Source organism: Cynocephalus volans, chromosome X, assembly GCF_027409185.1.
Source record: "Cynocephalus volans isolate mCynVol1 chromosome X, mCynVol1.pri, whole genome shotgun sequence".
In the NCBI taxonomy this organism is placed as follows: Eukaryota; Metazoa; Chordata; class Mammalia; order Dermoptera; family Cynocephalidae; genus Cynocephalus; species Cynocephalus volans.
Genome location: NC_084478.1, coordinates 77,166,050 through 77,193,922, shown reverse-complemented (window position 1 = coordinate 77,193,922; position 27,873 = coordinate 77,166,050). Strand labels below are relative to the sequence as shown.

At 36.7% G+C, this 27,873-nt stretch overlaps 1 protein-coding gene and 1 pseudogene across 1 annotated transcript in view; one reads left to right on the top strand and one right to left on the bottom strand.

The window, feature by feature from the left end:
• Nucleotides 1–27,873, top strand: part of OPHN1 (oligophrenin 1) — a 440,991-nt gene that overhangs the window by 317,534 nt on the left and 95,584 nt on the right. The gene's annotated exons all lie outside the window — the stretch shown is intronic.
• On the bottom strand, nt 17,855–26,233 carry LOC134367066 (double homeobox protein A-like; annotated as a pseudogene).

The following is a 27,873-nucleotide window of genomic DNA, read 5'->3' as shown; positions in this document are numbered from 1 at the left end:
TTTTGCTTATTGTTTATTTCCAATTTTATTCCATTGTGGACTGAAAAGATAGTTGGAATGATTTCATTTATTTTAAATTTGCTGAGAGCAGATTTGTGACCTAATATGTGGTCTCTCCTAGAAATTGTGCCATGAGTTGATGACAAGAAATTGTATTCTTTAGCTTTTGGGTCAAATGTTCTGTATATGTCCGCCAAGTCCAGTTGGTCTAGGGTAGGTTAAATCCTGTGTCTCTTTCTTGACTTGTTTCCTGGAAGTCCTGTCCCATACTGAGAGAGGGATGTTCAGATCACCCACTATTAATGTATTAGGCCTTTTTCTTTCTTTAGGTCTAAGAGTATTTGCTTTATATATCTGGGTGCTCCGGTATTGGGTGCATACATGTTTATGATTGTTATGTCTTTTAGCTGGATAGATCCCTTTATCATTATATAGTGGCCTTCTTTGTCTCTTTTTATGTTTTTTGGTTTAAAGTCTATTTTGTCTGATATAAGAATAGCTACTCCTGCTCCTTTTTGGTTTCCATTTGCATGGTATGTCGTTTTCCATCCCTTCATTTTTAGTCTATGTGTGTCTCTACAGGTGAGGTGGGTCTCTTGAAGAGCATATACTTGGGTGTAGCTTTTTAATCCAGTCAGTTAGTATGTGTCTTTTAAATGGGGAGTTTAGTCATTTACATTTAGAGTAGTTGACAAGTGTTGCTTAATTCCTGCCATTTAATTGCTTCTTGTGTAGATAGTTTAAATATCTTTTGATCATTATTTCCCCTTTTGTTTCTCTTCTTCAATGTTAGTTGGGAATTTAAGGTGGAATGATTTAGCTTCTTTCTCTCTCTTGCTGGCATTTTTGTTTTAACTGTGGGTTTTGCTCTTTCTTGTGTGTTTGTGATAGTGGTCACTATTATTCAGATTCCAGATGAATGAGTCCCTTGAGAATTTCTTGTAGGTCTGGTCATGTGTAGAACTCCCACAACTCTTGTTGTCTGGGAAATACACTATTTCTCCCTCATTTCTGAAGGAGAGCCTTGCTAGGTAAAGAATTCTTGGCTGGCAATTTTTTTTTTCTTTTAGTATTTTGAATATATCATTCCATTTCCTTCCAGACTGTAGGTTTTGGTTGAGAAGTCTGCTGTTAGTTTGTTGTGGGTTCCCCTATACATCACCTGACACTTTTCTCTTGCTGCTTGTCGAATTCTCTCTGTCTTTGAGCTTTGCAAATTTAACTATAATGTGTCTTGTGGAGGATATTTTTGGGTTGAATCTGTTTGGGGACCTTTGAGTTTCCTGGATCTGAAGGTCTGTATCCCACCCTACACCTGGGAAGTTTTCTGTTACTATTTCCTTGAGTAGGTTTTCAATACCTTTTCCATTCTCCTGCCCTTCAGGAATACCCACAATTTGGATGTTAGAGCGCTTGAGATTGTCTGCTCTCTGTCTTAGATTTTCCTCTTTATTTTAAATTCTTTTTTCCTTTTTTTTGTCTGCCTGAGTTATTTCAAAAAGACCATCTTCAAGCTTACGTTCTTTCTTCTGCTTGCTCTTCCCTGTTGCTGAAGCTTAGTCGTGTTTTTTATTTCATTCAGTGTATCTTTCATTTCTAGAAGTTCTGCTACACTCTTTTTTAAAGTATAAATCTCTTTGTACATTTCCTCCTTCATATTATGGCAATTTTTTCTTGTTTCATTGTGTTCTCTAATTAAGTCTTCCTTTACTTCCTCAAGTTTCCTTAAGATCATTCCTCGAAATTGTTTTTTAGACTTTTCAAATATTTTCTGTTCAATGGTGTCTGACTTTGGAGCATTACTGTATTCTTTTGGTGGTGTCATTTCTTCCTGATTGTTTATACTACTAGTAGTTTTTCACTGACGCTTGGTAATTTGGTTTGGGGTTGCTTCTTCTATTACACTGAGGTTGGCTGTGGAGTGGCCCTTGTTGCTACTGTGGAGGTGAATTGTCTTTGTTTGACAGTCGGTGTGGTGGTGGTTATGTTAAACCACCTTGATTCCTGTTCCAGACTTTGTGGTCATAAAATGAGCCCTTAGTGCCGTGCGGTTCTGCTGGGCCCCCCTCAGTGAGTCAGACCCGGCAGGCTGGTGCTTCCCCAAAGGTCCAAGGAGGGGGGAGGGGCCGCCTCTGGCCACGTGTTTCCACTGCTGCTGCTGCTGCTGCTGGGCTCACCTCGGCAGTGTGCTGTGTTTCTTCTTGTTCCATGTTTGCTTTTCCTAATCTCATTGCCTGTCCTTCCCCATCTTCCTTCCACTGCTGGCATTTTTGATTAATGAGTCACCTCTTTCCTTTTCCACAGGCCTGTGGTATAGTGTCTTCTAGCGATCTTGTTGAAAATCCCTTTCCCTTTTCAAGCTACAGTACATAGCACTAAGCCTGCTTTCTTCCTTTGCCAGGACCAGAGATAATGAATCTCTCAGGAAACCTTAATTTCCCTTACTGAGAGATGATGCTCAAGTCAAAAGCATAGGAGCCCACATAGCATTTTCCTTAAAGATCTTTGGTTACAGGAAATTAGGGCACAGCTTGTGTTTAACCATTGATTTTGAAGCTAGCCATCAAGCTTAATCAAATTGATGTCAGAAAGATTCTTTTAAAGTATTGACTATCCACTAATTGAATCTTATACTCTATTTCAAAGGGAGTTACTTAACTCCCTTTACATTTTATAATAGTAGTAGTAGCAACATTGTTGTCATCATCGTTAGTAGCCAATTCTTACATAGTGCTTAGTTTGTACCAGATTCTGAGCTTTTTGTATGTATTAAAATATTTAATTCATATAACTTTAATAAACTAGGTACTGTTTTTACCCTTATTTTATTGAAGTCAAGTCACTTGCCCAAGGTCCCATAGCAAGTAAGCCAGGATTTAAACCCAGATTGTCATCTTCTTCTGTACTCCTTGTAAACTATTTTATATTTCAACAAGTGAAGGCATCTAAGTTTTCTTCTATGAAAGCTATTCCATATTATTAGCCTAACCAGAAATACCCATCAGAAATAATTATTCAATAGAGACATAAAAATCAAGAACTGTCTTCTTTGTATGAAATGTGATCAGGGCAAACATACTGGGAGTTGCTTTTATATATATAACTCTCCTAATTACATTGAATTATATGATTTCATATTCCATTTCCTTCCTGAGGCTATTTCTGGGATTGATATGGTGTGGTCTGGAACTTTTTATCTTGGGCATCTCCTCGAGCAATATCTTTCTATTTCTCACTGTTAGAGTGGATTCTGGTGAGGTGGCCATTTACCAAGAAACACCTCTCCCACAATACCCTTGAAACAGTTCTAGTCTCCTTATCCTGAATTGGGTAGACCTGAGCTTGGAGAGTGAAGGGTTCTTGAAGTTCTAACACGTTACTCATGCTTTTCCAGTCATTTTGTTAAATACAGTTTGTACAAAAATGAGGCCTTATGGAGATCTTAGGAGAACTACTAATGAACATGGTATTCCTGTTTTTGAACATGCTTATTAATTACAGTGTTTCAGTTACATATCCACACAAACTTGTGTGTGCACATGCATACCTGTGTGTACACATATGTGCCTTTGTGTACACACACACACCTGAACAGATAGTTTGTGGTCATCATAATCTTTCTGTGGTAAGCAGCTGAGGTCTTCGTGAAGAGGAATGTGATTTCCATTTATGGCCTGGCAAGTAGATTAATTAATCCCAAGAAGCCTCAGTTTCAAGGCCCTTTTATACAGAGCTTTAAGATGCTTTTCTAGGCCTTTCTGCTGACCTAATTATCTTGTTCTGGGTAATCTATTTTATCACTGTCAGGTGGAGCCAGTATTTTTTTAAGCTCGGGATAAGGGTCAGATTTATCAATCTATATCCCAGAATATGTTCCAGAGTATGTTTGATGGATTGGGAGTGGGGCTTAACTCTTAACTTTCTCCAGGTTTATATAAGATTAAAATACAAAGTCAGGTTCTCAGACAATGTGAGTATATTGTTTAGTCTTTCTTTTTATCCCATTCTCTGATAAAGATTCAGTTTTTGGAATCTAGTTATCTCATTGATAAACCAACATTTATATAATTAACATAACAAAAGTAAAACCATTATGGATATCAAATGCCTACACAGGGCAGGCAGGTGAATATCACTTAGAATGGGTGGGACTTGTTTCACTTAATATAATTCTCTCAAGGTCCATCCATGTTGTTGCAAATGGCAGTATTTCATTCGTTTTTATAGCTGAGTAGTATTCCATTGTGTAGATGTACCACATTTTCTGTATCCACTCATCTGATGATGGGCATTTGGGCTGGTTCCAACTCTTGGCTATTGTAAAGAGTGCTGCGATAAACATTGGGAAACAGGTATACCTTCGACTTGGCACAGAAAGAGAAATACCACATGTTTTCACTTATTGGTGGGAGCTAAAAATTAATATATAAATTCACACACACACACAAACGGGGGGGGGAAGAAGATATAACAACCACAATTATTTGAAGTTGATACGACAAGCAAACAGAAAGGACATTGTTGGGGGGGAGGGGGGGAGGGAGAAGGGAGGGAGGTTTTGGTGATGGGGAGCAATAATCAGCCACAATGTATATCGACAAAATAAAATTAAAAAAAAAAAATAATAAAATAAATAAATAAATAAAGAGATCACAGATGAAATTGAAAGTATGAATAAGAAACAAGAGTCTATAAAAATATTACTAGACAGATTTTTTTTTAAATTACCTTTTCTGAAATTTAAAAATGTCAACACTGTAGTTAAAACCTTAATACACATCTTAAATAAAACTTTGGTACAGCTGAAGAAACACTGAGATAAAAGATACATCTAAAGAAAATATGCAGAATACAATAAAGAAAAGCGGAGAGATGAAATATGTGAAGGAAAGATAAAGAGACATGGAAGAAAGAATAAAAAACTAACATACATCCAATTGGAATTCCAGAAAAGAATAGAATGAATGAAAGAGAGGAATCAGAGATGAGAAATCTTGAGAATTTATAATTGTATAATCAGAAAAGGGATACACAAAAAAACATTCAGCAAGAGAAGTAAATAGAAATCTCCTCCTAGACACATCTTAATAAATTTTCAGAATATCATTAAAATGAAATGACTTTTAAAATTACCAAAAAGAAAGCAAGGAAAAAAAAAAGAGAGAGAGAGATTGTCTACAAAGGAAAAGAACTTAAATGTACAGAAGAATTCTCAATGGTAACAATAACAATGCTGAAAAAAATGTAAATATAAAAAAAAAAAAAAGAATGGGTGGGACTATGGTGATGTGTAAAGCATATACTCTGCCTAAAGAGGGCAGCCACACCTCAGTCCCCATAGGCTGTAGCCTTGCTAGAATGTGGGCCCAGTGCTGCAAGAACTTCTGATTTTTCGAGAAACTTTAGGAATCTAAATATTTGTGAAAAATATAATTATTAAATATTGGCAGTTAATTTTGATTTTAAAAATATCGTGTAACATAGTAACTTGAATGTTCATAGAAGGGAGATTTTAGATAGTGAAAAATGGAAGAAATATAAATGTGTATAAAGATGTTGTAAATTCATTCAATGATCTACTACATAGCAATTAAAATGAACTATTACAGGAGTTGACAAACTTTTTCTGTAAATGGCCAGATAGTAAATTGTTTAGGCCTTGAGGGCCATATGGTCTTCTGTTTCAATTACTCAGTTCTGCTGTTGTAGTGTAAAAGTAGCCATAGACAATACTTAAACTAATGAGTGGTTATGTTCCAATAAAACTTAACTTGCAAAAACAGGTACAGGCCTATTTTGGCCCGAGAGTGGTAATTTGCCAACCCCTGAATAAAGTAGGATATATCAAAACGTGTATAAATATCAGAAACATAATTTGACTAATCAAAGTAAGTTGTAGAAAGATTCATACATTTTATTACCATTTGGATAAAATTTAAAGAACTGGTAAAGCAAATTTAAAAAATGGATATTTTCCTACTGATAGATAAATGACTTATTAGAGTATGAGGATGTTTATAATGTTTATGGATGTATGTGCGTGTGTGTGCGCGCACATGTGTGCATTCATGGGAATGATAAACACTGAATTCGTGATAGTGGTTATCTCTGGAGAAGGAGAGATGGGTACCCAGCAAGGGTCAATTTCATTGCAATGTTTAATTTCTTTATAAAAATGATCTGATGGAAATATGTCATAATCTTAAGATATGATTAGTACATGGGGGGGTTGCTATTTTTTTCTCTTTTTTTTGTTTTTATGTTTGGAATATTTTACAAAAAAAAAAATCACCACACAAGCCAATTATAACATTTCAGACTGAATTATACTCAGATGCCATCACTCTGCCACCTCTGCTGTTTATTCATGCAAGCATTCTAAGAATATCAGCATGGTAGAAAATGATGAGTCTTTATGTCAACAGGTTGGAATCTACTCCATATATGTCTGGAGGCTTTTAATGCAATAACAGTTGGTGGTAGGTGATCTGGATGTTAACCAAGATGTAAGCTGGTTTTCATCAGTCTATAGCATTTCTTTATTTCTCTTTACAGAATCATTGCATAAGTTCTTGACAATATATACACATTACCATTACTTTTTTTTGATCTTGTGTTTTAGTCCATTTTGTGTTGCTATAACAGAATTACCTGAGATTGGGTAATTTATAAAGAAAAGAAGTTTATTTGGCTTACGATTCTGGGATGGTTGCATCTGGCACGGGCCTCAGGCTGCTTCTACTCATGGCAGAAAGTGGCAGGCAGCCAGTGGGTATGAGCAGATCACATGGCGAGAGGAAGCAAGAGAGAGAGAGAGAGGAGGTGCCAGGGTCCTATAAACAAGCTCTCATGGGAACTAATAGAGCGAGAACTCACTCAGTAATCCCCCCTCCCCCAGGGAGAGCATGAATCCACTCATGAGGGATCCACCCCCATGACTCAATCATTTTCCAACACTGCCACATTGGGGATCAAATTTCCAAATGAGTTTTGGCAGGGACAACACATCCAAACTCCATCACCTTGTTATCTAGCATACTTCATAATAGCTTTCTATTTCCTCTGTGGCTTCATGAACTCTTAATACAGAGTCAGCTTGTTCTGATTAGGTCTAATTATTTCATAATCCAATTGACGACTTGTACTCATCATGGAAGCCTTTTCTTAGACTTGCCTCTGGCCATCCCAACACTATCCTAGAAAACCTGGAAAGCATTGTGCTTTTCTAATAATAAGATGTTCCATAATCATTGTTATTCCTGTCTCAGTATCAAGGCTGGCATACTTCTCTGTTGATCTTGAACTCATTTAGTTAAGAGTCATAAAATGATTCATATATTGAATAATAATAATACTCATTGAAGGCAGAGATTTTGTTTTATTTTTTGCTATATCCTTGAAACAGTTCTTGGCACAGAATAGCTACTCAGCAAATATGTATTGAATAAATAAATGAACAATGTTATTCCTTTCAGACGACATAGTTTTCCATGATTTCTGGTGGGACGTGGGGTTATTCCAAAGGCAGCTGTAAAACCACAGTAGCAGAGGGAAACTTTTAAAATTCTGAGTTTGTGATTCTGAGTTTATGGTTGATTAACTTGGAGTTTTACCCTGGGTTCCCTAACTTTTTACTTTTTTCATAAACCTTAACATTTAAATGCCAATTTGTGGTTTCTTTTCTTAACTGAAACTTGTTTGTGTGATTCTACATGACCTTTCTTTATACTTAATTCTTTTATCTGTGCTGTTGTCATTTTAGTACATAACTCACTGTCATTGCCGTACTTTATGGTACAACGTGCCTAGTCAGTTGAGTTACCAAACAACTAAGAAAATTGTATCTCTTCCTGAACAAGTCCTGAAATTGTGTTTCTGATATGTGTCGAGGGTCTCCAAGATCACCCCCGGTCTGATAATTCACTAGCAGGACTCACTGGACTCAGTATATAGTTGTACTCATGGCTATGATTTATTATAGTCAAAGGATACAAAGCAAAATTAACAAAGGGAAAAGGCACATGGGGTGAAGTCCAGAGGAAACCAGGCACATGCTTCCAGGAGTCCTCTCCAAACGAAGTCATACAGGATGCACTTAATTTCTCCAGTATTGATTGTGACAGCATGTATGAAGTATTGTCTACCAGGGGAGTTCATTAGAGACTTAGTATCCAAGTTTTTTATTGGTGGCTGGTCATGAAGTCAACTTCCGTTTACCACATACCAAAATTCCAGACCCAAAGAAGGAAAGCAGGTGTTCACCATAAACCACATTGTTTATACTGGTAGTCTAGGCAAAGTGAGCCACTTTATAATTTCTAGGAATGTTGGGGACTTTCCCAAAATCCAAGTTCCCAGATACCAACCAGCAGCCCACCTCGCAAGCAGTTCTTTCTAAGAATAACATTCTCAGGCCTGCTATGTTACCTTCTTTCTGCCCACCAAATGAATAGAGTTCTTCATGTGTTGCCCTAGGTGATTAGCTTTGTGGAATAAGGCTGTGTTGGCATATTGCCTGTCTGAGTGCTTTTGGGTCTGTCAGTGACAGGTAGAAGATAGAAACTTGTAACCACACTATTTTTTTCATAAGGTAAATAAGTATTTACAACACTAAGTCTTTTGTTATCTTATGAATATATCCATGGGCCTTTTTTCCATGTTGTCAAATTAAAGATCTGGAGATTACTGATTAGTTTCCAGTGGCTGAAGATATAGGTGATACTTTCATTTGGACTACCTTGATTTTCTCTTTTAGATGCTCTCAGTATAATCCCAGCAATGGTTTATCTGCTGAGTTTTCTAGTAGTCACTATCTCCTCACTTAGCCTCACTGTCCCAGCTGTGGATGGGCCTTTGTCATCACCAAGGAACCAGTTTCCCAAAGATGAAGAAATCTGATTTCATTTTGTTATCACTTCGTATCTTTTTTCCATCTCCTGGACATCTTCAGCTCTAACACCTTTACCGCTAAGCATAGCTTCAAACTTCCTCTAACGAGCTTCTCTCTTTAACTGATGTGAAGATTCCTTTTCCTACCTATCCCACCATGGAGGTTATTGGTTTTCTATTTAGTAAATTCTTACATATATATCATGTTTTTAAAAAGGTTTCTACTGAGGGGCAGCATTGGGCAGTTTCTCCCTACAGTTGGGTTATATGTCAGAGATAGGGCATGACTCTGAAGAGTGTTAACATATCTTCTTGTTATCTGAAGTACCCTTGGGGATTCCAGAATACTAATAAAGAGCAGGTTGCCTTAGCAAATGAGATTTTTTAAGTCTGAATCCAGGATGCAGGAACTCACACAGAAAGCTCGTTCTGTAGTAGTCTTAAGGTAGAAGATAAGAGGCCACATATCATGTCCATCTACAAATTTGGAGAAACTAAGCAATTTAAATCAGACATGATAAAGAGATCCTTACAGGAGAATATATATCAAGAACAGTGCCTAACTCATCCAGGATTTTTTAAGCTGTGTAATTTCCAGTTTAACCACTTATTCTTTATTTAGTGATTTGATCATAGATTTTTATTAAAGAAATTAAAGCATAGCCACAATTTAAGCACTACACCCTATCCAAGTATAACTGTCACACACATATATTCTCAGTATTGTTACAGATAATTCCTGCTCACCTTTGTCAGCATCACAAAGGTTAAAGTCAAACACAAACCAGAGATTAGAGAAATGTATAAAAATTTTATTTGATGAGTCCTATTGAGAGTGGTTGCCAGATCCAGATTTTTTAATAATTTCACTGTTCCATAACTGTTCTCAATAAGTTTTATCTTTTTTTGTCACAAATTATCAGAAAATGAATAATTTATTTCATGATTTTATTCTCAAACTTCCACAATAATGATGCTGTTTACCAGTAAAATACCAATCCTTTCTCAAATTAAAGCCATCTGGGAAAAAATTAATTCCTTTTAACTACTAATTGCATACTTGTTCCTATCCCACTGTATTATAATATATTATGTTCATATCTGTCTCCTACACTACACTTTATGTTCTTTAAGACTTTGAATAATCTTTCTCATTTACATTTGTATAACACCTATGTAAGCATGCTCTTACAAGAATTTTCCAGAGTATTAGTGACCTGGAATGGTGCTATTTGTGTCCCATGTCCTGTGTCAGTACCATATAAAACATGGACTAGGCAATTTTAGGCTTCAGTCAGCTGAATAGATAGATGTTTAATCAACATTTGAGAGATTGTGTAGGAGAATTAGGGGCATGGGATAATGGTGAAACTTGGGGGCTGTTTTTCAGGGGTCCCAGTTGTGTGCATCATTTCCAGGACTGTCCAGACCCAGGGACAATTAATTCTCTGTCGTTTGTGATTCTTCCCACCTTGGCCATTGCCTCTCTATTTCCTTTACTCTCAGCAATGCTGTTTTTTTCTTGCTATTAATTTGTCACCGTTTTTATCTTCTTTTCTTTTTTTGGCTCTTACTTTCCTGGGTAGAGTGCACTTCTGGGTTCTTTTGGGTCACCTCTTCTATATAAATCTCATCCTCTGACTCTCTCTCTCTCTCTCTGTTTAAATTGAACTTACACTTTATTAAAATCAAACAACCTTGCAATACTGAAAATTGTATTTAATGACTTCAAATGACTTTCTTGTTCTTTATCAAACTTCAGGTGATGTCTGCTTCAAAAACACTTGGACTATATCATAAATGTCTGGTGATTTATGAAACTTTTTAAAACAACTTAAAATGGAATTATTACATTTTATAGCCAAGGTACTCTAGACCTAGCAAAAAAAGAGCCTGTCCATATAAACATAAACATCATATTTCATTGATTCTGGGACTCACACTTTTCTGCATTTTAACATCTCTTAAATTGGGATTCATCTTATAATTGATAGTATGTCACAGTATAATTGGCAGTTTTTTTTTAAATAGTACAAAAATAATGGTGGAACTTACAATAAAAGAATCTTAGATTTGAAGTAGCAATGGTTTAAGAAAGTTTACAAAGTCAGGCAGGTAGCTTTCACATACAGAAATTATGTTTGCATGTAGTTCTTCTTTTCTTCCCTCTCCTCATCCTGGCCTGTTAAATCAGTAAGACAAAGGTCCTCAGTGCTGGCCTGTGAGTGGTTCCTATTACCCTGGCCTCTCTTGAGTCTTTCAGTTAAATGTTCGTTGGATATCTGCTACCTGTATGTACCAAGCATGGTGGTAAGTGCTAGGAATAGAAAGATGAGCAAAACCAGACATGTTCTTTTTTTTGTTGTTTTCTGCTTTTTTTGTTTTTTTCTGTTTTTTGTTTTTGGCAGCTGGCAGGTACAGGGATATGTACCCGTGACCCTGGTGTTATAAGGCTGTACTCTAACCAACTGAGCTAACCGGCCAGTCTCAGTCTTTGCTTTTTTCCCTTATACGAGAGTACTTTAAAAGTTCATGGAAAGATTCATATTATCTTTCAAGTCTATCTTTCCACAAACTTTTTAAAGTATCTTCATAGACTCTTTTAAGATTGTGTTATTCATTAGCATTATAGATTGGCCCAATCATAGGCCAGATCATTTAGTTGTTCCTATGCTGTCTAGATATTTCAATCTTTCATAAGGAAAGAACCATTATGGGTGATCCTTTACGACTGTGTCCAATGATCCTGTAAGGATATGGTAGAAAGTGTGGGTTGACTGCTTGAAGCTGCTTTGCCTCCTTTATAGCCTCATCATTTACCTCTCTGAGGTTTACTTCCTAATGTGTGAATCCAATACATTGTATCTGTTTTTGTCAAACTTCCAAAAGAACTATACTAAATCCACATAGAGTTGCCTCAGGGTTTAGTTTTTCTCTTTACGCTCAGTGATTATTTGATACAGGTCTAGGGAAGATCCCACTGAGAATGTGCGAGCTGCCACTTGCTCAAGCCTCCAGGGAAGCTGTTATTTCATTCCTTATAGTTGTTTTTCTGAAGAGGCTGGTGTCGGGATAGACATTTCTTAGCATCCTCCCTGTTTTCTTAGTGTTCTCTGCTTGGATCTATAACCAGCGCCCCTAGAAACAGAAGAAGCCAACATGCACTCTCTTGGTAGGGCATTGCCCACACTGAGGTTTATTTTTTGTTCTGTTTTTTTAATTTAATTTAATTTTGTATAGGTTATAAATTTACATGGTATAAAATTTAAAAAGTAAAAAAGGTAAACAGTGACAAGGTCTACTTTTCACGCCCGATCCCCAGCTACCCAGTTTCCATCCCGGAAAGCATCAACAATTACCAGTTTCTCTAACTCCAGTTTTTTTTAAAACAACTTTTTATTATGGAGAATTTAAAATGTATATGGAAATAAAGAGAACAGTATAATGAATCTCCCTGTACCCATCACTGTGCTCTTGTTTCAGCTATATCCCCACCTACTTTCTCCTCTACCCACTGGATTATTTTGAAGCAGATTTTAGATGTCATATCTAAAAGATGAAGGACTCCTTTTTGAAACAGCCATGATATTTTCATACCTAAAAAGCAGAAGTAATTCCTTAATATTATCACATTTTTAAATTTCCCAGTTCCAGTGTTTTTTCGTTTTTTTTTTTTTGTTGTTGTTTTACAGTTTGATTGTTTGAATCAGGATTCCAACAAGGTCCACACATTGCATTTGGTAAAGTCTTGAGTTTCTTTTCATCTATAACTTCCCCCTTCTATTTTTTTTCTTTCCATTTATTTTTGGAGATAACTGGGTTGTTTGTCCTGTAGAATTTTCCATATTCTGCTCATTCTATCACCAAATGTAGTCTGTATACTATCTTTCCTATAAACTGGTATTTTCATCTAGAGGCTTGATCTATTTTTTGGCAAAAATATTTTATAGGCGATACTGTGTATATACATCCAGTTTTAATTTTATAGATAAATCAGGTAAGTTCCCTGTTTTTTGTTTGTTTCATTTTGCTTACCTCATAGTGGTTAAATACATGGGCTCTGTACTCAGACTGCCTAGGTTTGTATCCCAACTCCACAACTTAGTAGCTATATGATCTTGGGCAAGTTGTTTCCCTCTTGGTGCCTTTCTCTTCATTTGTAGGTTATGGATAATAATAGCATCTAATTCATAGTATTACTGTGAGGAATAACGAAGTTAAATATGTGTAAAGCATTTAGAACAGTGTGTGTCACAGAGTAGGTATTCAGTGCACTATTATGTTATTATGTTATTATATTTTTATTTCTGTACTATCTGGTATGTTCTAGCCAGGGCTGCCATATTGCCCAACTCCAGGGGTCACTGTTTACATCATAGGCTTTTTGAATGATGCTTGTCCTGGTGGTGTATAGTGCGTAATCTTTGTGGCCATGGGTGGCAACCCTGGGTGCATCTTCACATCATTCAGCTGTGCTTTTCAGTAGCACCAAGATTTTATAAACAGTATCTAGCCTTCATCTGGATTTCTTGTTAGCACACTCATATATCATACTGCTTCTTTATTTCTGTCTCCGTCTTTCATTATGTTGTCTGAGTCTTCTTGTCTCTCAGTTAGTTTCCTTAAGATTGTTGCTCGGAATTCCTTTTCCGTCATTCCAAGGGTTTCCTGCTCTATAGTGTCTGATATTTGAGAATTACTGTATTCTTTTGGTGGTATCATATTTTTATTGTTTTGGGTTTTTTTTTTTTTTTTTTTGTATTTCTAGTATCTCTATGTTGATGTCTGGTCACCTGGTAGAGCAGTTGCTTCTTCTGTTACTCTGGAGTGGTCTTTGAGGAGAGAGATGTCTTCTTTTCCAGTCTTCACTGGTGACTCTCCTTATGTCAGTGCAGTTGAGTCTCTGGCAGGCCACCTGCACAGTGGCTGTGGCTACCGCTGTGGCATTAAGCCACTTTTGTGGCAGCTGTGGTTGTGGCAGTGGCTATGGTGGGCCACCTGCACAGAAGTGGTGTTTTTGGTGTGCTCTCTTCCCTGCTTCTGGGAGGGGTGTGCTTCCCTCGGCTCCCGCCTAGGACCCTGGGCATCGCTCTCTTGCCTGCTTTGGGCAGATGGGGCTGGCTACCCTGAGCTCCTGCCTAGGACCCCAGGCCATTGCTCTCTTGCATGCTTCCAGGTATAGGGGGCTGGCTGCTCTTGGCTCCTGCCTAGGACCGGTGCATTGATCTCTTGCCTGCTTCTGGGTGGGGGGTGCTGTACTTGGCTCCTGCCTAGAACCCCTGGTGTTGCTCTCTTGCCTGCTTCTGAGCAGAGGCACCTGCCCTTCACTCTGGCCTAGGACCCTGGGAATTTCTCTCTTGCCTGCTTCTGGGCAGAGGGAGCTGCCCTCCGCTTCTGCCTAGGACCCCAAGTATTGCTCGCTTGCCTGCTTCCAGGTGGAGGAGGCTGGCTGCCCTTTGCTTTTGCCTAAGACCCCAGGTGCTGCTCTCTTGCCTGCTTCTGGGTAGAGGGCTTGAACTTTCAAAAGGAAAGAATGGAACTGAGCCCACCAGAAGTGGGAAAGGGGGAGGGGGAGGCAGGGTTAGAGTGAAATTGGTAAAGGGCCACAAAAAGGTTTACATTGTGTCATGATAAAATAAAATAAGTAAATAAGATAGACAGACAAAATAAGGCATCTAAAAACACACACAAAACAAGATTATATATTCATCTGATGATAAAAATGATGTGATCAGAGGTTTGCAGGAACCTAACTCTGTATTTCTGCTAGGAGAAGTGTTCAGTATTTGCTAATTGAATGTTCACAGCAAATTTATAGAACCTAACTACCATGAATGATGAGAATTGACTGTAATTCTCACCATAAAATTCACCCTTTTATAATATGCAATTTAATGGTTTTTAGTATATTCACAAGGCTGTACAACTATCACCACTATCTAATTCCAGAACATTTTCATCACCCAAAAAAGAAACCCTACAGTTGATAGCAATCACTCCCCATTCTCCCCTCCCTCCAGCCTCTGACAACCACTAATCTACTTTGTATAGTTTGCAAATATTTTCTCCCATTCTGTAGGTTGTCTTTCTGCTCTGTTGATTGTTTCCTTTGTTGTGCAGAAGCTTTTTAATTTGATATAATCCCATTTATTAATCTTTTATTTTGTTGCTTGTGCTTTTGGGGTCTTACTCATATAATCCAATTAAAAATGGGCAAAGGAGATGAATAGACACTTTTCAAAGGAAGACATACAAATGGCAAACAGGTACATGAAAAAATGCTCAGCATCACTAGTCAACAGAGAAATGCAAATAAAAGCCAGTGAGATATCATCTCACCCCAGTTAGACTGGTCATTATTAAAAAGACCGAGAATAATAAATGCTGGTGATGATGCGGGGAAAGGGGAACTCTTCTACACTGTTGGTGGGACTGTAAATTAGCACAGCCATTATGGAAAACAGTATGGAGTTTTCTCAAACAACTACAGATAGAGCTACCATATTATCCATCAATCCCACTACTGGGTATATATCCAAAGGATATATCCATTAACATACACGTTAAATGTTAATCAAATCTGCATTACTGCTTTCTGAAAACATTTTATGGTCTGTGGGAAAGTGTAATTCCTGAGATTATTGTTGACTTTTACCAATCATTTTCATCAGTGTCAAATCATCTTTCCTTAAGTGACTTTGGAATGTAGGTTGGGGTTATGATGTTCAATTTTAGACCAATTTTCTATATCTGCTAAATGAGTAAATAGGCTCTATCTTCCAAAAAAGGTAGAAAAATAGCCATGGTGTGCTGAATTTTTTTTCCCCAAGGTATACCTATGGAAAAATGTAGACTGAACACAAGATAAGTTTTTTCTGAATGACTCTCAGTCACGCACAGGAATGTATGTTTTCCGGTTAATCAGTCCTTGACATGTGAGTACTGCAGTCCAGGTGTTGCTTTGCATTTATTAAAATATTCTCTGCTAAATAATTATGTTTTTCTTTAAAAGTAAATTGCTTAAAATTACATTCAGTTTCTTTCTCTAAACCAATGTATTCTTGACCTTCACAAAGCAAACATATGGTGTACTGAAACTGAGTTGTCACCAGCTTTACATACTGTTCCATCATTTGTAAGGGATGCAACCACAACATAAGTCATAAAAAAGCAATTCTGGCTTTTTATAAAATCTGGTAGACTTTACACTTAGAAATAAACCTCTAAGCCTGAACTTAAAAGGGCCAACAAAACTTTATTGATATCCTAATTCATATTATTTTGGAATAGTTTTCAAAACAATCCTACAAGTTCCTAATTGAAATATAAAACAGAATAAAAGTTGTGAGCAAACTTTCTTGGGTTCATTAAGGCCTTGGAATCATTTATATTGGTGTTGTATACGTTTTGATTCTCTTCTACATTTTGATGTACTTGCTCTTGAAAGTGCTAGAACAAACTAATCGAAAGAAAACCATTCTGAAACCACTTGAACCTTTGATCCTACCATAGTTTTAAAGGCTCACACAACCTATCTTGTATTTCGTCTGGATCTAGGTATCTACATGATTATAGAATGCATATCTCTTGCTTTGCAATGATTTTCTATTATGCATGAAACATTGAAAAATGGGTATTTACCAAAGACTCCATATTCCAGGCATTTCAGACTGAAACCAAAAACCTTTTGAAGCATTTTCCACAACAAATAATGGCCTCTTTCACAGATCTGAAATCAATAATTAGTTTTCTTGACCAACAGTTGAAAACAAAATTATCTTTTAACTAAATAAGATCAGCTTTAAAATCCCTTTGGAGATGTTTTTATTTATTAAATGCCCTCATTAACAACACTATCTTCAGTTTCCTGTTACTCTAATTTGATGTCTCCTGAATACAAGGTTATGAGCAGAGTGGCTTTGAACCCAGTTAACATTCCAGCGTTCTGAATCAGGAAGAAGATAAAATCAATTTTTCTTCCAGTTACCTTTTCTCCCAGCATATCATTCATCTCTGGAAACATACCTGCCAGAAAAATATAGAGAAACATGCCTCCAGCAAGTGCAAATATAGTATTTGGAGCAACATTGTTGCCCACCAAACTGCTAAAAGCTAGCCCAACATAGCGGGAACACTCAGAAAGGAAGTTGAATAGCAAGGCTAGTCAAGTGCTCGTCCCTGCGTTAAGTAGGATCACAAAGTATTCTAATTCATGAGGAAACTCCTCACACAGGATTCCTATAGAAGTCCTGAGTCTCTGAAGAAGAGACCAGGTGGAGGAAGTGCCAGTTGGCAAGCCATCTATGAAATCATGGAGGGCTTCACTGAGGGTTATCATCCAGGCAGTTGTCCCTATTTCTGACAGTTTGGGCCCCTTCAGACAGCTACAGGAACTTGACTTCCTTTTTCCATCCTGTAGAGATACTACATTAACATTATTGAAATGGATGTGTCCGTTAGACTCTGTGACAGCAGGATTGGCATAGTAATTGACACCATTGATGGCAGGTAATGCTTTAGGTTCATGAGTTTTTTCTTGAGGACCAAAGTCACTGTTTCTAAAGTGGGTATGATCATTCTGACCATATGTCTTTAATAACATCTTAAGCATTCTTTCAAAAAGAAAAATATGTAAAATCCACCAGACACAGCAACTGCCTTCTCAACATAGTTGTCAACTTCGGGATTAAATCCAAATGCCCCTGGAATAAGTTGGAAAATTGCATTTGAAAAAAAGAGTCCCAATAGCCAGTCCCACAAAATAGGTCAACATCTTTGGGAAGTAAGATTTCTTTATCGATGGAGTCAAAATCAATCAAAAGAGAGATGCCAGATTAATAAATGTCACTGACAGGAATCCATATCCCCAAACTTATGAAAGAATTGGTTTTGTTTGGGCCTTGGGCTGATCCTTGCAAGGATTGATGTAAGACTGCTGGATAGATCACAGAGAAGTTGGAGCTGGTTATTTGGGTAGCATTTGAAAAACCACGCAAGGAAAAGACAACAGATAAGCACTGGTTGAAGTGAAGGCACCCTCTTGGATGGCGGCTCCCAGCTGCTTCAGCAGGCGCCTGAGCTGCGCCGCCCACAGGTTCCTATTCCCGCTGAACATGCTCAGCACATTCTCGCTGAAGGCGAGCCCGGGCTCCTCCGCTGCATCTCCGAGGCTGGCGGTGTCATTGTGGTTTTGAATTGCAGTACACTAATAACCAATAATGTTGCACATCCTTTCATATTTTTATTGCCCATTTATATATCTTCTTTGGAGAAATGTCTATTCAAATTATTTGTCTTTTTAAAAATTGCATTGTCTTTTTATTGTTGAGTTGTAAGAATTCTTTGTGTATTCTTGCTGCGTCCCTCATCAGATATGATTTTCAAATATATTCTCAAATTTTGTCTGTTGTCTTTGCATTTTCTTGATAGCATCCTTTGAAGCACAAGTTTTTCATTTTGATGAAATTTGGCTTATCTATTTTTCTTTTGTCTTTTGTGTTTTTGTGTCATCTAAGAAACCATTGCTTAATCCAAGGTCATGGAAAAAAACCTCTATGTTTTCTTGAACGAATTTTAAAAGTTTTAGCTCTTAGAGTTAAGTCTTTGATGAATTTTCAGTTACTTTTTGTATATATTGTGAGATAGGAGTACAACTTCATTCTGTTGTAGGTAGCTCTCGAGTTGACCCTACACAATTTGTTGAAGAGACTTTTCTTTCCTCGTTGAATTTTCTTAGCACCCTATTGAAAATCTGTTGACCATAATGTATAGATATATTTCTGAATTCTCAATTCTATTCCATTGATCTCTCTGTCTATCCTCATGCTGGTATCATATTGTCATGATTATTATAACTGGAAATTTTTGAAATTGGGAACTGTGATTTCTTCAATTTTCTTCTTGTTTTTCATAGTTGTTTTGGCTCTTTGGAGTCCCTTGCAAGTCCATATGAAATTTAGGATCACCTTGTCATTTTATACCAAAAATAAATAAATAAATAAAGCCTGCTGGAGATTTTAAAGGGGACCACATTGACTCTTTAGAGCAATTGGGGGAGTGTTGCCATCTTATAATATTAAGTTTTCCAAAAAACTGTTGAAAAAATCTTTTTAAAGAAACAAAATTGATAAATCCTTAGCTAGATTACAAAAAAAAAAAAAAAGACTCAAACAAATAAAATCAGAAATGAAAGAGGAGACATTGTAACCAATGCCTCAGAAATAAAAAGGTTCATGAGGGACTATTATGAACAATTATATGCCAACAAATTAGATAACCTGGAAGAAATGGATAAATTCCTAGAAACATACAACGTTCCAAGACTGAATCAAGAAGAAATAGAAAGCCTGATCAGACCAATAACAAATAAGGAGATTAAAGAAGTAATTAAAAACCTCCCAACAAAGAAAACCCCAGGACCAGATAGATGGTTTCACAGCTGAGTTCTACCAAACATAAAAAGAATTAACACCAATCCTTCTTAAACTCTTCAAAAAAATAGAAGTAGAGGGAAATACTTCCAAACTCATTTTATGAGACTAGCAGACAAAGACACCACAAGAAAAGAAAACTGTAGGCCAGTATCTCTGATGAACATAAAGGCAAAAATCCTCAATAAAATGCTAGCAAAACTGAACTTAACAACACATCAAAAAGATTATACACCATGACCAAGTGGGATTTTTTCCTGGGATGCAAGGTGGATTTAAAACATACAATTCTGTGTGATGCACCACATTAATAGAAGGAAAGATAAAAACCCCATGATGATCTCAATAGATGCAGAATAATCATTTGACAAAGTACATACCACAGTTTATAAGCATTTAGGTTGTTCCTAATATTTTGTACTTACAGACAGTGCAGTAATGAATGATATTGTGCACATGTATTTTCATATTGTTGAAGGTATATCTGCAAGATAAGTTCTTAAAAATGGTATTTCTAGGGAAAAAGGTAAGGGCATATGTAGTTTAACTAGATATTCACAAATTCCTCTCCAGATGAGTTGTACCACTTCGCATTTCCACCAGCATTATATGAGAGTGCCCATTTCCCCACAGCCTTGCCAACAGAATATGTTGTTATACTTTAAAAAGATTTTTTTTAACCAATCTGCTAAGAAAGAAATGATATCTCAGTGCAGTTTTAATTTGCATTTATCTTCCTATGAGAGAAGTTGATCTTTTTGTATGCTGAATGGTGTGCATTCACACACACACAGATGTATGTGAATTGTCTGTTCATGTCTTTTGATCATTTATCCATCAGTTTTTTGATTTTTCTGCCTCTCAGTGTTTGAGAGTTATCCATATGCGTATATTAGGGATGTTAGCCCTTTATCCTCCTATGTATGTTGCAAACATTTTCTTCTAGTTTGTCATTTATAACCTAATATCATTTATGTTTTTAGCTTAGCAATCTTCAGACAGTAGTTCCCCAACCCAGCCTCTCCCTAGAATCATCTTTGAGATGTTACTATTTAAAAAAATACAAACTACCAGGCCTCATCTGGACTCAATGAATTAATCTCTTATCTTGAGATCCAGGAATCTGCATTTTACAAAGCTCACTACGTGACTCTGATGTAATTTGGTACCTGACTGTAGACTAATTTTTGAGATGCAGAGTTTTAGTATATGCTGTGCATCAAGTCATGGCCCCAGTGAAGCTCTCAAATGGTTTTCTCTGTGTCAGTTTTTATAACTTGTCACCCTTGCAATGTATCTATGGCATGCTCCAGGATGCATTCAAAGCTTTATTTTCTGGTATTCTTAGAAAGTGATTCCCTAACCCAAGAGCCTATAGAAATTCACTTGTGTTTTCTTTGGATCGTTTAATGGTTATTTTTTTTTTTACATTTGAACTCTTCCATGCATTTGAAGTTGAATATCTTGCTTGGTTGTGAAACAGGGATCTAGCTTATTTTTCCCCAAATAGTTAATTTTCTAAGCTCCATTTATTGAACAATTGTTTATTTTTCACTAATTTAAAATGATGCTTTTAATATATATAAAGTTCTTATATTGACACAATGATCTTTTCCTGAGCTTTCCATTTTTTTTCAACTGGCCTGACTATTCCTGTATTAGTGTATCTTTGCTACTTTTGCAGCATCATTAATCATTTTCCTATAAAGTAGCACAAATTCTCCATAGTTACTCTTCTTTCTAAAAATTGTTTCAGTCATTTTGGCAGTTTATTGTTCTATGCAAACTTTAGAATATTTTATCATGTTCTAGAAAAAAAAACTTGTTTGCATTTTGATTGGAATTGTATTCAATCTATAAATTAATTGGAATCAAGTTGGCAACTTTGCAATATTTTAGTATTTCTGTCCAGGATCATAATTTTTTTCCATTTACACAAGTCTTCTTTTTGTGTTTTATACTTTTTCATTAGATAAGTCCTGAACATTTATTCCCAATTTGATTATATAAATATCTCTCTCACACACACACATGCAGTGCCTTTGTTTTTCCTAGTACAGTTTTGAATTGTCTATTGCTAGTATGCATTGTAGGATACCTGTGATTTTTTTATAATACAAATTTTAAAAATTTTAATCTTTATAGAATGTAACTTTTTAATTCATTTTTAATTTATACAATAATTGTACATATTTATAAGGTACAGTGTGATGTTTCAGTACATGTATACAGTGTCAAATTAGGGTAATTGACATTTTCATCACTTCAGATATTTATTCTTTTTTTTGTTGTTTTTGTTTTAGTTTTTGACTAGTAAGGGGATCACAACCCTCGGCACAGTGTGGTTTGCACCACGCTCAGCCAGTGAGCGCACTGGCCATCCCCAGATAGGATCCGAACCCGTGGCCTCGGTGCTACCAGTGCCACACTCTCCCGAGTGACCCATGGGGCCAACCCCAGATATTTATTATTTCTTAATGGTGAGAACATTCAAAATCCTCACTTCTTGCTATTTTAACATATATACTATATTATTGTTAACTGTAGTCACCCTACTGTCCAATAGATCACTAGAATTTATTCCTCCTATGTAACTGTAACTTTGTACCTGTTGGTTTCATTTTTTATAGCTGAATAGTATTCCACTGTGTAAATATACCACTTTTTTTAACTGGGTAGGAAATGTTAAATTATTAATTTTTTTTTCAGGGTTTTGACCCTGCTTTCTTCCTGCTAAGAGGTTCCATGTCGTTTAATGAAAGAAAAATACAAAACGAAACAGAACAAAACAGGGAAAACACATTTCTTAGTAAGTGCAGCTTGTTAAAATCCTGTTAAAATATATGGGTCAAGAAGAAGTGAAAAATAATGAAAGAGGATCACCGTAGGAAAGGTTTTAAAGTCTGGCACCTGGGAGACCATTGAGAGGAGGCAGTGGGAGAAACTTCATATTCTGAAGGGAAGGAGCCACTCCCCACTCCCTGTTCTTTCCTTTTATCCACCTAATTCCACGGGAAACTACCAAGATGCCCAGAATGAAAGTTTTCAACTCTCCATGTACAAAAAGCAGTTACAATTCAGCTGAACACAGAAGCTTGTGTGCAAAGTTGTAGGGAATCAAGAGATCGTATAAAAAGTTAGGTTAAAGATGATACTGTGGTTTTGGTTTTTTTTGTGTTTTTTTTGTTTTGTTTCAAGGGTGTTTTTCTTCCTTGGTCACCTGATAAGTTATTAAATATTTAAAATTACATGTTACTTGGAGAAACTCTATTTGGCCACATACTGCTTCATAACACCTATTTATTTAAAAATTTCTTAATGTGCAGTCCAGCAATACCACTTCTGGGATATAACCAAAAGAATTAAAAGGAGTCAAACAAGTATTTGTGCACCAGTATTCATGGCAGCATTATTCACAATAGCCAAAAGGTGGAAATAACCCATATGTTGTGTAATACATATAAACTTACTGTATATATTGTATGCCCATACAATGGAATACTATTTAGCCTTTAAAAGGAAGGAAATTCTGTCACATGCTATATAATATGGATAAACCTTGATATTATGCTAAGTGAAATAAGGCAGACACAAAAGGACAAATATTGTATGAGCCCACTTATATGAAGTACCTAGAACAGTCAGATTTTCCAAGACAGAAAGTAGAATGGTGATTGCCAGTGGTTGGGGGAAATGGGGAATGGGGAGTTAATTGTTTAAAAAGTACAGAGTTTCACTTTTGCAAAATGAAAGGGTTCTGGAGATGGATGGTGGTGATGGTTTCACAACAGTGTAAATGTATTTAACTGTGCACTTAAAATGATGAAAAATTTTATGTTATGTGTATTTTACCACAATTAAAAACTCCTATTTTCTCTAAGGAAAATAGATACAGTCTTAGGCACAAACAGGTCTCTGAATGTGTTGCTTTTTTTTTTTTCCTACATAAATAGTAACACATGCTATATATAAAAAAGAACTCTTCAGGAGACTTTTCTGAGTATTTTGAGTCAGCCTACCTTTTCTCCATTCCTATCGTTATTATTCAATTCATTGTTGAAGAGTACAGGGATGGTACTTTGTTGACTGTCACTCAATTTGGGTTTGCTTTCTCATGATTAGTTTCAGATTACTTACTTTTTTTCAGTAATACTACAAAAGAGACATTGTATCCTTCTTAGTGTATCATATCAGGAAGTACCTCACTGTTGGTTTGTGCCATTACTGGGGAAATGAATTTCAGCCACTTTGTTAAAGTACAGTACAGGTTTCTACACTGCAAAGTGACCAGTTTTCCTTTTATAATTAGTAAGTATTTGTGAGGAGATTCTTTGAGATGATGTATATATATCTTCTTCATCAGACTTTTACTTTAAGGTTTTGATACCAATTGATGATTTTTGCCTGAATAATCATTATTGTGATGACTAAAATTATTATTACTAAGTTTATTTTTATTGTCTCAAGGTCTACTGAACTCTGGAGCCAGGCTGCGAAAGTGGGGCTTTGTGGTACCTCTTGTAGTGGTCTCTGCCTCCTGAAGTCCTGTTTGCCATCTCAAGACTTAGCTTGCAATCTCAGCAGAAGGGTAGATTCCCAGGAAGAGAATTGTGAGAGAGAATTGGGGCCCAGGTTGATGATATCAAATACACTGAATTTGACTTACTCTGTGTCCACCATGTTCTGGCTCTAGAGAAATAAGAGTTGCTAACAACGTTGGTGCCATTTTGTGTAACTTCTATACTTTGAACTCTATTTCAGATATCCTGCCTCTGATCTTGTTCCTAGGACTCAGTTTTTCTTTTTCTCTGGGCACATAATTTAGGTCTTTGATTTTGAAACCAAATTTGGATTCTTGACTCTGGAACTCCAATTTCTTAAGCAAGTTGTTCTCTGAATTCAAACCCAGGGTAACTGTTGTTGAAAAATACCTTGATGAGGATTTGTAATTGAGAGGGACTGTAGTTGGAATGACATGGTCTGGATTCTTTACTTTGAGTCTGTTCTTCAAAGTGATCTTGCTCATGGTCTTGGCTTGATTCTAAAGTCTCCCTAAGGTCTGGTCTTTTCTGAGTTGGTGACTAGCTCTTTGATTCTGAAACCAAATGTGGATTTTTCACTTGTCAGTGTTGATTTCTAAAGCAGGTTTTTGTTTGGCAGCATAACTCAAATAACGTTTTTGGTTGAAGGCATTGTGAGAATTTTCAATTGATCTTCTGTGAATTTGGTGTGACAGACCCTCAATTTGTTGATCGAGTCATGTTTAGAGAGTTGCCTTGAGTGATAATGGAAGAGAGTCCTAGTGTGTAAGCATCCATCTGGGAGACAAGTCAGGATGCTTATCTTTATTCTCTGGCCAGGGATTATAACAAGCTCTCTTGTTGACTTTAACAATTCAGCTCATACTGGCTCACAAGACCTGATTGTGCCCATCTTCTCCCAACTTCATGTTCATTGACATTGTGTTGATAGCTTGAAATTGGCCATTGTGGGAGTATTCACACTACAGAAATTGAGAAATGCTACAAATCAAGGCTCCCCTCCTTCCCCTGCTGACGTGGTCCTTAGTCATTTTCTAGCATGTCACTGTAGATCTTTATGAGGTTAAGGAAGTATCCTTCCTTAAAAAATAGTTTTTCTCCTTCATTACTATTTATATTTCATTGCACCCATCTTTTAATCACATTGGCAACTATCATCAGCAAAGCTTTAAAACCTTGTATTTCTCACAGTAATTTTTTCTCCAGGGGCATGCCTAGATTCTGATTCTTCAGTGTGTTTCCTTTCTATTGGACTACGTTGGCTTTTCCTAGACCTAATAATTTTTCGGTCTTTCTATTGGATTTTAGACAAGCGAGAGTCAAATTTGAGTTTGTAAGATATTGATGTGAGTTCTTGCTCAAAACTTCCAGGTCCAAATGAGTAAAATAGATTTAAAAAATTACTCCAGTAATCACTGCTGTGGTGAACCACAGATTCAGGTGGCATCGTGCTTGGGTGGAAAAGTATGGTTCACAGTCACCAACTTAGAGGAATAGATGGACTGCATGATCTACAGACAATCCTTTATGACTACTATCTTGTTACGAAGATGTGTATAAGAATTCGACATTATAAAGCTGGAATTGTCATTCCCTGAAAAGTAATTAGGGTGCAGAAATCATAATCTTAGTTAAATTGAGACCCATGTGCTTTATAATCAACTGAGCTGAAATTGGAGTTAACATCCCTTTATGAAAATTAAGGATCCTAAGCAAGACACATGGTTAAATTAATGGTTACTCTACTTTCACCGAGAATGGAACAGACCTTGGGCAGGGCCAAGATTGTACTCAACTAAGACTGCAGTATGCTTCAGAATATACCAATTACCAATTCATATAGGAAGATATCTTTCTCATTCCAGCAGTTAAAATGCTGGTTCATGTAGCCTTGATTTCTTTGCCGTTTCCCATTTCAAAAGGATGAAGCTGGGAGACGTTTAGTACAGTGAATGACAAGCACATATGTACAGCAGCGATACAAGGCAGGGTGCCTGGTAATCTAGAAGTTGTTTGGGAAATATAGGTTGGGATCAAGGGTAGTAGAAGAGAAAGGTCTCATGAAATACCCACTGTGCAACAGATAATGTGTTTCTAGCAATCTCACTGTTCTGTTCTTTAGAACCAACATCTGTTGGCCTCTGTGTGTAATAATGAATGCACACTTACAAATATGGTATCTCAGATATTAATTTTTTGTTATTTTGGGGGGGCATACCACACCCATTTTGTTAGCAAGTACTTTGGAAGTGTTAATATCACCAACCCTTTTCCAACCTCAGACCAAATAATATCGGTCATTGGGATTGACATCCCTTACCTGTATACACAGTCATCCTTTCTTCCTCCCTGCGGCCTCAAAATGGAAAGCATCCCTCCTCCTGCTCTGGGCTAATTCTTACAACTGTGCTGTTTCTTTCCATCCTTTCACTGTTTCTCAGGAATCTCACGCCATCAGTTATCCTGTTAGCTGTATTTTAACTGCCTCCTCTCTGGTGGCTCTTTGCACAGCCTATGAGAGTGCTCAAGTCTGAGTGTAAAAAAATTTTGTCTTTGGCCTTGCATGCCCCTTTAGCTATTCTGCTCTATTTTTTGTCCTCCCATTCCAGGCAAACCTATACAAAGTATATATAGTATTCACTCCTAGTCATCCAACGTGTGTCTGGAAACCAGCTGCATCAGCATCGCCAATGAGTTTGGTAGAAATATGGATTCTACAGCCCCACCCTATATGTATTAAATTAGAATCTGCATTTTAACAAGATCCCCAGGTGACTCACATGCACAGTAAAACATGAGAAGAACTAATCTACACTGACTCTTTCCTTCACATTTTCACTCCTCAATGTACTTCAGTCTTCCTTTTTTCCTACTACCTCACCCACTTTTTATTGGGTATGATATTTATTTTGCTTCTGTAAGCATTTCTCAGTCTTTCACTTGCTTGAACTCTGCTATATTTGGGATTTTTTTCATGTTTTATTTTTTATTTTTTAATTTAATTTAATTTTATTTTGTCAGTTTACAATGTGGCTGATTATTGTGGCCCATTACCGAAACCTCCCTCCCTCCTCCCTCTCCCCGCTCCCTTCCAACAACCTCATATCTGTTCGCTTGTCGCTTGTCGTATCAACTTCAAGGAATTGTAATTGTTGTGTCTTCTTCTCCCGCCCCCCCCCCAGTTTATTTGTGTGTTTGTTTATTTATTTTTAGCTTCCACAAATAAGAACATGTGATATTTCTCTTTCTGTGCATGACTTGTTTCACTTAATATAAACTCCACTATATTTGATACTGAATATGCCCCTGACACTCTTCTCAATGGCTTTCTCTAACACACTTTCTTCTGTTTCTCTCACTCTTCCTTCTCAGCCTCCTTTTCAGGTTTCTCTTCTACTTATACCTTAACCATGATGTTCCCCAGGATTCTGTCTGGAATTCTCTTCATACTTATAATTTTAACTATGCCAATGGCTCCCAAATTTCTGTCTCCAACCCAGTCCTCTTAACATAAGTCCAGACTTGTCACCTCTATCTAGAAACCTTGTTGACCTCTCAAACGTCACAAATCTAAGACTAAGCTCATTCATCTTCTGGCCACCCAGTCCATAACACCCCGAAAATGAAACAGCCAACAAAAAGAGAGTTGCTTCTCTTCCTGTATCTTGGGTGGTAATACCACTGTCAATCTCTTACACAGAAATGTGGAAGTTATCCTTGTCTTTTCTCACCCACGACCCTCACATTTAATCAGCTCCCAAGTCTGATCAATTTCATCTCCTAAATATTCAAAAAATCTACTCCCTGCTTCATTCTCATTGCTACCACCTTAGTTCAGGCTTTCATTGTCTCTCACCCAGACTATTGCAACGATCTCCTAACTGCTCTCTCTGCCTTCAAATCTAATTTTGCCAAAGCTTCAGTCATTCTTGAACCATATTAATAAATTTTGTTGTGTCCGTATACCACCTGTACTATTATTTACTGAGTATTTTTTGTTAAATAAATGTGTT